This window comes from Choloepus didactylus, chromosome X, assembly GCF_015220235.1.
Source record: "Choloepus didactylus isolate mChoDid1 chromosome X, mChoDid1.pri, whole genome shotgun sequence".
Lineage (NCBI taxonomy): Eukaryota > Metazoa > Chordata > Mammalia > Pilosa > Megalonychidae > Choloepus > Choloepus didactylus.
The window spans coordinates 43,070,868-43,078,651 of record NC_051334.1 but is presented as its reverse complement, the minus strand read 5'-3'; positions in this window follow the sequence as shown (position 1 = coordinate 43,078,651).

Sequence of the window (7,784 nt, the reverse complement as noted above, 5' to 3'; positions counted from 1 at the left end):
AAGGAAACAACTTTAGAGCAAGCCTTTTATCTCAGATTCTTTTCATACAGCCTCCGATAGCAAAGTCAGCAACTATAACCATAACTATCATTGAAGTAGATTTTATTAATCATGGGGCTAAAAGGAATCCAGAGCATATATTCTCAATCAACATATTAGTACCTTATATTTATACAATACTTACAGTTCATGAATGCCTTTCCCATTTGCCCCATGCAACACCTTTCAGAGGTAGTAGTAGTATTCCTTTTCCCAGATGAGTAAACTGAGGCTCGGGGAGATTATAACAGCTGCTTGAGGTAATTCAACCTGGACATGAACCCAAACTTTGACACAAGTTTTGTGTGTGTTCCAGCCCATGGAAATGGCCTAAATGTGGCTGCTGGACTCTGATAATTTTAACAGAGTGTACCTGAACGCTCCTGCATAATCAAGAACTCTTAGCCAAGAGAGAATTACTCTACCTTTGAAGAATAATTATTCATGTGGCAAATCAGTTGGAAGAAATGCCAGGGAACTTGCCCTGCCAGCAACTTTTACTTTTCTTTCTACATGTGCAATCACTTCAAACAGTCAATGTGAATGTTTAATTAAACAAAGAGTAATGGCCCTCTTCATGTCTATAATTATAAAAGCCATAGCCATACTACTGCTGCAACATATTGCTGATTGAACCCAAAGACCATTTATACTCATCCACCACAGGTCACCTTCACCTATCCTCTGCCCAGAGTCCCCTACTCTAGCTCTTCTCCCGTGGAGGCATCTTTTCCCACTTTCAGGGCCTAGTTCAGAAGTTGCCTCCTACACCAGACCTTCGTGGCTCCTTCTTCCTCACACTTCTGGGCTCCATCTGCTTTCCAGAGGTAGAGAATATTGTCTCCAGCTGTGGACCTGGACCTGCCTGACTCACCTGCCAGACCGGGAAGGGCCATGCTCTACACCCGTGGTTCTCATCGTGGTCCCTGGATCTGCAGCAACAGAGTCAACTGGGAACTTGTTAGCAATGCAAATTCTTGCCCTCTGACCCCGAGACCTACTGAAGCAGAAACTCTGGGGGTGGGGTCCAGCCATCTCTATGTTAACAAGCCCTCCAAGGGATTGTGCTGTACAGTGAATTTGAGAACCACTCGTTTACTCTCTGACTCTCTCCTTTCTGTCACCATGTCTGAGTGGCTGCCATGAACTGTTTTGCTGGCTCTGTTTAAACACAACTAACACATAGGCATGGCTAAGATAGAACCAAACTCCGCTGCCGGGTGTACCTCTGTTTATCAGAGTTGAAATGTGTTAACCTTATTTATTGGACTGGTTGTCAGAAAGGAAGAAGACTCTGTCAGGTTATATCAGCCAGGATAAATTGCCAGCTGACACTCATTGCATGTGGTAGTCACAAATATTGTAAATCATTGACTGGCATTTGCTGACAGCTTTCCTGCCCCACCTCCCTGCAGACAACATCTTGTTAGTGAGTCATGGAGATGCTAACGATATATTTACTGCATTTCCGAAGAAATCTGACAATTCTTTTTTTGTGTGTGAAACATCATAAAAAATACTTGCAGCATTTCATTTCTTTTTCCTATTACTCTCTCATTGTTTTTAGAAAGCTCTTTCTAAAAAATATAGATATATAATAACAAGAAGTTTTGTTTCCAGAAGAGAATGGATCGTGCATTGGGTTATATCTCTCTGTGCCACCCCCCCCCAGCCATCTTTGTACACATGGGAAATAATCCTGCCTTTAATGTCTTCCTTAAAGGGCCACCTCAAGGAATCTCAGCGTTGTTGGCAAAATTGAATTTTGCTGCCCTGGATCACATTATTGCTTTTCTAATTTGACTATGGTTCATCCAGAACTCGAAAACTTGGTCAACTGGCCTATTGATTCCTCACCCAAAAATCTTCCTCACTTGTGCTTAAAGCTGAATTTGCACATCATAATTAAAAAAAAAATTATAAAGTTTTTTCTACTCATTATTAATTAATTAATTAATTTTGCACTTCATATTTTAACTTGCTATTCAGAGAATACAAGATTTGGCTTTTTAATTCTTCTGAAAATGGTAATTTAGCTATTGCTTTTCTTCTTTCAAAGAGCCAGTGCTACTAGAGAATAGTGCAGACCAAGGAGGTAAAGAAGAGAAGGGGATTTTTATCTAAGCTCCTGTAGATATTTGATTTAGTATCAGACACATGCTGGAATACCTGACTACTCCCACCTCTAAGGGTGTGTGGAGAGAATAGGAAAATGCACTGGCATGGCAGTCCCCAGAGGACATGGACTTTGCTGGCTATGCAGCTAACTACCTGTGTGACCCTGGGCAAGTCACCATACCTCTCTGGTCTTGCCTTCTCATCTATTGTATGAGGGGATTGGATAATATGGCTTTTAGGATTTCCTTCTAAGCCCAAATAATACTTCAGGAATCTAGCTTTATAATGTTTATATATAAAAGTAGTTGATAAGAGCACCTTCTATTTTATCAATAGCTTCTTCCCTGACCAAGAAATTTGGTCAGAGCAAGAAGATGAATGCCCTTTGATTTTCCTAACCACGAGGCAACTTAGTGTTCCTTTAGGGAACAGGAACAACACTTCTCTACTTACAACCGATTCCGCCAATCCTTGCGGGCCATATTTTCTGATCTCTGGTATTGCTTTCTGCATGACTCCTGGCAGACATTCCCATTGATGAGATTTTTATTTAGTTAACATTCCAAAACTAGATTAGCCCCTTGGAAGGAAGGGGAAAGTTGATGTTTATTATGTAACATTAGAAATTCTCATTTGCGTTCTCTCTCCTTTGTCATCTGCTCTCAACAAGCATGTTTGTGTGAATCACTACAATATGGAATCTCCTCATCCCAATTCTCAAAGCAAGTGACCACTTAGAAAATTGACACTTGAGATGACCAACTACTCCTGTTTTGTGTAATGGCCCTTTCTAGCTGTTGTTCTTAAATTGGCCTTCCTCTGGAGATCTATGTGGGGCCTCCTTTGAGATGTCATGAGATGCCAACCAGTGAGAATTTTGGGGTTTACCACTGTATTAATTACGGTGACATAACTGATGTTACGAGATGGAGATGGAGATGGAGATGGAGATGGAGCGAGGGAGGGGAAGAGAGAGAGAGAGATAGGTATTGGGATTTATTGTAGGAATTGACTTACATGACCATGGGAATTGGCAAGTCTGAATTCAGTAGGCAGGCCGCAAGCTGGAAACTCTGATGAAGGGGAAGTTGAATTCCCCAGGAGAAGCTAGCTGGCTGAAGAAAAGGCAGAAATTCTTCTTTCTGACTTCTGAAATCCTCAGTTCAGCTTTAAGACCTTCAACTACTTGGATGAGGAGACACCCCTCATTGATCAGGGCAATCTCCTTTGTTGATTGTAGATGTAATCAGCCGTAGATGCAATCAACTGACTAATGATGTAAAACCATCTATGAAATATGCTCACAGTAAAAATCAGGCCAGTGCTTGCTTGACCAAACAACTGGATACCATAACTTAGTCAAGTTGACACATGAAATTAACCACCACACTCACCTTTAAACACACAGACCAACTCCATTGTTTTCTAGCTCCAATTTTATCTATTTTTACTCTAGAATTCTATGAAATATTTCATTTGGGGATAAAAAGGTTTTCTGCTTCAAACATCACAATAAAAATAATGGAAAGCCATTGTTTCTATGAATCTCTCTGTATCTGCCCATTTTTTTTGAGCTCATCCTTTCAAAAAACTTTAGCCCAGTTACCTCAGTCCATTTACCTGCTTCACACATACATTTGGGTATTGACTGTGCTATGTGTTGGAGATTTGGAGATAAAATACACAATCTTTATCTTGGCCTGGCTTCTCCCTACAAGGCAGAGCTGAAGAAAAAGACTTTCATTTGGGAATGTGATCCCAGGGAACAGGATAGCAGGACAGAGATCGTGAAACAAGGAATGGAGAAAGCCAATATGAGGATGCATTAGCAAGTTGGTCATCCACTCCTAATATTCCAGCCTGCTGGGACCTTCTGACGTGCATTATAAAATGCATCTCTGAACTGCTCTATAAAAAGACAAAAGACAGATGCATTAGAGAAGGGGATCCCAATGAGTGTTAATTTCGCCACATTTCCAGATTGCACACATGTAAGTATAGAATGATTTAGTTTCCAAAGTCAGAGAAACTCTGGGGCAGGAAGCAGGAGATGTGCAGAGTAGGGACAGTTATGTGTAATGATGCTGGTAGAAGCCTGCCTGAACTTTGTCACCAGAGTACTGACTGCAGTAAAGTAGGGCAAAGAGATTGTGAAATGCGCACAGGAGGTGTCTGATGCAGTTGCAGGCAGGGGGACCAAAAAGAGGATAAGAGCTAGCATTTATTGTATTAAGTCATTTAATCCTTATTACAACCCTAGGGAACAGGAGTTTCATCATTCCCATGCTACATATGAAGAAATGAGCTTACATAACTTCCTCAGTTCACTTTTCTAGAAGGTAGAGATGATGGGATGTAAACCCAGGCCATGTAGTTCCAGGGCATATATTCTTAACCAATATCCTATGCCATCTCAAAAATGAAAAATAAACCAGTATTTATAAGACTTTTATATAAATATATATATATATATATATTTTAGATGCTGGGGTGTTGGAATAGCTGGAAGGAGGTAAATGACATGGTGGAACTGTACCCTATAACATCCTTTGAAATTTGCTCTATAGCTACTCATTGAATTGTGCTTTGAAAGTCTTCACCTTTCTGTATATACCCTATATTGCATAATAAGGAAAGAACTAAAACTGTGGAACTATAACCCATAATAATTTTTAAAATTACCTATATAACTGCTTGTTGAGCTGTACATAGAAAGTTAAGACCTTTCTATATGTATGTTGTATTTTACAATAATGGAAATAGCTGAAGTTGTGGAACTGTGACCCATGACATTCTTTGAAATTTGCCCTCTAACTACCTGTTAATTTGTACTTTGAAAGTTATCACTGTTATGTATATATGTTAAAGTTCACAATAAAAAATGCATTAAAATAAAAGTGCATCAAAGAACCAGACCAGTGTCTGAGAGGAGTATCTTGTTAGATGCAATAAACATTAGATCCTATCATCAATCCAGAAGAGGCTGCAAATTACTAGAAGCAGAGTTCTTTAGCATTTGTGTGGTGAAAGAAACAATATATCATTTCTTTCTGTGCATTCACAGCATACTTTTCTAACCCAGTTTCATATGATAAGAAAGCAAAACCAGTATTCATTCATTCATTCAGTCATTCATTTAATTCATGGACCAGCAGTCCAAAAATATTTTGCCATAAAAAGGGAGAAGAAAATGTCCATGGTCAAGTACATTGAGAAATCCTGACCATTGTTTTCCTTTCTATGGTTTATCATAGGCCTTTTGCAAATTTCAAACTTATTTGCCTCAGGAAATATTCTTTATTTTGGAGCAGAGGTTTTGAAAAAAAAAAAAAACCATTAACATGCCACACAACTAGGTATCCACTGAACAGCTTTTGAGAACTATATCCAAGAGGGATAACAGAGTTCAACCAAGATGCTAGGAGAGCACTTAGAAGGGACACCAAAACTCAGACTGGGGGTCAGGGAGGATTTCTTGAAAGAGAGGCTGCTTGAGCTGGGTCTGGAAGGAAGAGCAAAGTGTGAGCTGGGGAGGTATATAAGAGGTAGAGAGGGAAGGAAATGCAACAATGTCCCGCTCAGAGGGAGCAGCATCTTATTTTCTGCACTTTATCCCTCCTCCTTAATTGGGTCCCAGTTTTGCAGGGACCAAGGCCCATCTGCTGCTCTTGCCAAAAACCATTTCTCCTTCATCAGAAAGTACACTACTTATTGTCTTTATTTGGAAATTCAATAATGTATTCCAGCTTCCCTTCTATGGCTGCATATTTTCATTTTTAAGTTACCAAAAAATGAAATTTGAACAACCAGATCTAGCTCTGGTAGGTGCTTAACTGATGCTGTCGGAACCTAATCTCTGTCACTTAATTTTGCATCTTGGTCGACTTCTCTTTCACGTATGTTCTCCCCCTTCCAGGGACAAGAGGGACACCAGCAGCTCTAGGCTGCTGTCAGGAGAAAGTAACATTCCAACTAATGCTCCAGGTTTGGTTCTGTTGGACTTACCTGGGACACATGCCCATACATGAACCAATCACTGCACCCTGGGAGGTGGGGTATGTTGACTGGGTCAGGGCCTGTGTCAAGTGCCCAGGCCTGTGATCCACAGGAACTGAGAGTTAGAAAACGGGTGAATCCCCAAAGGAACATCGGACTCCTGTTACCAGATGCTGGGGAGGAAACGGATGTTGGGAAGAAACACACAAAATATATCCACCCTAATAGTTAACAAACACATAAAAAGGAGTAGAAGCCAAGGTATCTGCTGAAGGAGGCTCTGTGCCCTGTAAGCTGGGTTATTGGAAAAGCTTGCTCAAATTTTCTTGGAATGTCTCCCCAACAAAGAACATATGCTGAGTTTGGAAATACCATGGTTTGAGGTGCCCATGAGCTATCCAAGTGGAGATTATAGCAGACTGCTGTGGGTGCTCCACTTGTATCCCTTCAGGCCTGAACCTTAGGAGGTCATTTCCACGAAGTCAAACTGCCAGCCGCTGCATTTCTTTGCCCCTAGGGCTTTTTCTGGTTACCAGTGATTGCCCTGCTAACCAGCAGGAATCCAAAGTGATGAGGAATTAACGCTCCCAACCTCCACCCCCAGTAGCCCTCAACTAAAGACAGAAGCAATTGAAGTATAATCTACCTCCCTCACCTGTGTGGTGGTTGGGGTGGGGCCATGGAAGTAATTCTTCTGTACTGACTCCCAAAGTTTCCTACTGCACCCTTTGCCATCTTTTCCTTCCATCTCACTGCCCCATTCTCTTACTAATGTTTCTTGCAAATCACCTTCCAAGGAAACCACTCATGCTTGAATCCTTGTCTCAGGGTCTGCTTCTAAGGAAATCCAATCTAAGATACAGATACTTGGTAGAATATTAAAAAACAATTGGGTTTTTGAGTATGAGAAAGAGATTGGGCAAGAAACACAGATGCACAGCCAGATTGGGTCTTTATTTTTATACCACAGGATATCTAACATAGCACAATTCTTAGATGCATAACTTCAGACACCATAAGGAGTATCTGAGTACCAGGAGGAGTATTATTCTCTACTTTTGGCAGCATGATTGGTCCCTAAAGGGTCCACTGCCTTTGCTTTGTTTACTAATATCTCACTAATGGTGCCCAGTGGGACATCTGCGATTCCTTCCTTGTCTGTGATGACTCTTGGTTTCTTAGGTGTCCTAGTTTGCTAATGCTGCAGAATGCAAAACACCAGAGACGGATTTGGCTACACAGTTACAGTCTTAAGGCCATAAAGTGTCCAAGATAACACATCAGTAATCGGGTACCTTCACTGGAGGATGGCCAATGGCGTCCGGAAAACCTCTGTTAGCTGGGAAGGCACGTGGCTGGCGTCTGCTCCAAAGTTCTGGTTTCAAAATGGCTTTCTCCCAGGACGTTCCTCTCTAGCAAGCTTGCTCCTCTTCAAAACGTCACTCACAGCTGCACTCTGTTCAGTCTCTTTGAGTCAGCATGTTTTATATGGCTCCACTGATCAAGGCCCACCCTGAATGGGTGGGGTCACGCCTCCATGGGAGTATCCCACCAAAGTCACCACCCACAGCTGGGTGGGGCACATTCCAAGCAAATCTAACCAGCACCAAAACGTCTGTTCCACAAGACCA